Here is a 2,682-nt window from a genome sequence, read left to right as displayed (position 1 = left end):
ATTCGGATACCAGAGTAACTCATAACATACCTTTGTCGCACTGCTTCCCCTAACGCCGAATATGATTATGCAGACCACCCCAAGCCCGTATCGACGTATCTTCATCGGGCGGCTCCTTGGACTCGTCGGATATGGATAGCGATCCACTTCCGACCGCCACCTCCCCTTGCCCTATGGACAATGCCGAGGTATTGTCTCAAGAGGCACCGGGTCGAGGGGAGACAATCCCGGAGGCGCCTCAAGGCGACCTTCCGGACTCCAGGAGCAGAGGGAGCAAGGCTCCCGAGGGCTTCGAGTTCAACCCTCAGCCGAACACCGCGCCGGAACCTCCAGTGGTTCCGAACTCGGGCAGGCGGCCTCCTTCCAAAAGGAGCAAGACACCTGTGTCGGTGACCTCTGCCCATCCAGGGGCACCGGGCAATCTGCTGGGAGCGCTTCGCAGTGCTTCCATCGACGAAGAGCACCGCACTATTATGAGTGCGGTGATCCAGAAGGTTCGGTCCGTCAAGAGCGGACTGACTGAAGCCTGTGCCAGCCTTCTAACAGGCTTTGAGGTAAGTATTTGAAATATAGGAAAAATATTACCACATAGACAGTAGCCTTTGATGCTCTGTTCGGTGTTCACAAAGAAAAGCCGAATAGAGGATCAAACAATATCGCAGGAGTCTAATATAAGTATGTCTATATGCGTACATAGGCTTCGCTGCTGGCCTCTGGCGCACTGACTTCGGAGGTCGCCGCACTGAAGCAGGACCTCGAAGGGTCCAAGAAAGAGCTCGGCCTTGCCAAGAGGCAGCTCGAGGAGAACAAAGGTAAGTAATACCTAGTACATAGATATGTATATATATAAGGGATGCGATTGCGAAATGACAGGATTATCTGTGATTTGCCAGGGGCCACGACCGAAGTGGCAACCCTGAAGCAAGCGCGATCCAAGGCCAAAAACAAAGCGGCCCAGGAGCGCACCGAGCGGGAAAAACAAGAGGCACGGGTGGGCGAGGTGCAGCAAGAGCTCCACGCTCTCGTGACGAAGCACGAGGCGTTGGAGCTTGACTTGAAGACACGAGAGTCCGAGCTTGCCGCGGCCCTTGAGAGTGCAAAGAGTGCCAAGGCCGAAGCCCAAAAGGCCCTCCAGGAGATTGATGCGATGAAGAAGATAGCGGCGGGTAAGGCATTCTATATGCAAAGCAAGCATGTGAAAGTAAATTACTTGTTACTTACCCGAATCTGGAGCTCTCCAGGAGCATTCGCAGATTTGCCCCGCAGCGTGTCGGATGCTGCACAGTTTTACCAGGCCGAGGAGGAAGCTCAACGGAGAAACTGTTCTGGTCTCAGTATACTGGGACCGAACACCCGATGCCTCTGAGCGACCAGCTGAAGCAACTGGTCAAGCTGCACAAGGCGGCTGAACAGGCCATGAAGGGCTTTATAGTTCGGATGTGGCCTGGCGACGCCCTTCCCAACAGCTACTTCGGCCTGGTGAGGTGTCTTGTGGATGCCTGCCCACGGCTAGAAGTCATCAAGCGGTCCGTTTGCATCGAAGGTGCACGCCGGGCTTTCGCCCGTGCGAAGGTGCACTGGGCCAAGATGGACGTCGTGAAGCTGGTGAAGGAAGGGCCGCCGCAGGGCAAGGAGCATCGCCACCCTGAGATGTACTATGAGGGTGTCCTGAAGGGTGCCCGTCTCGTAGCGGACGAGTGCACGAAAGATGTAATATTTGAGTAAACTTGCTCGTGTAATCCTGTATTATGAAAACTTGTTCATATGTGCTATGCAACGCTTGTTTGAATTTAAAATATTGCCTTCTGTTCGGCTGTTTATCAAATCTGAGAGATGGCTAGTCGTCGGCTTCTGCCCCCACGCCACGAGTGCTGGGGTGTTCGGGATAAACCTGAGCACTCTTGTTTCCATTGTTGGGTCCTTCGAGGGAGGTGCTCGGCACAACGAACAAGGCAATCAGACTATAATGCGTTATCACTCTCACTTAGCCATAGAATTTTATAATTTTAAATTTCGGCAAAGCCCCTAGTATTCGGAAGGCCGAATTCGGGGCGCGATACACGCCTTAAGCTGGACAGGGCCGACTCCTCGCTCTAAGCGGCATAAGTCTTTAGGGACTTGAAACCTCTCGAACAGCGACCAATCTCTCGCCTTATCATGACAGTTAGTTTTAGCTTTCTCTATTGAGGTGCTTAGCCCAGCAGAACCGGGGCACAATCGCAGTAGTTCTCCCAGTGCTACCTTAGCCGATATAGCAGAACGTAAGGTACCAAAACATGGGAGTCGAGCAAACCCAACTATTGACCCAAGACATGATTTGGAGCTGATGCATATAATGCTATAAGTTCGGGGTGCCGCACTGTCGAAAGTGTTCGGACTTCTCACGCCGCATTATGGGGTATGATTAAGCCCCTGGCGTATTGGCCGTACCAGAGTGTACGGGTGCTAGATGTCATGAATGAACATATATATGTAAAGGAAGAATGCAATAATAGTCTTAATGCTATGCATTGTTTTATTCAAAAAGGTGTGTTAGAGCAGAATGATACAACTAGTGCGATAAGCAAAAAGTAGGATTGTTTGACATGTCCCTTCCAAGGGCAAGCTGAGGAATAGTATTAAAGCAAATATTTCACTCGTTATCGTAATCCACCTGGGAGTTCCGTGGTGTGACGTAGCTTT

Source organism: Triticum urartu, chromosome 5A (genome assembly GCF_056163025.1).
Source record: "Triticum urartu cultivar PI428250 chromosome 5A, HENAU_Tu73, whole genome shotgun sequence".
Lineage (NCBI taxonomy): Eukaryota > Viridiplantae > Streptophyta > Magnoliopsida > Poales > Poaceae > Triticum > Triticum urartu.
The sequence above is the reverse complement of the archived record's forward strand: the minus strand, read 5'-3'. Positions refer to the sequence as shown.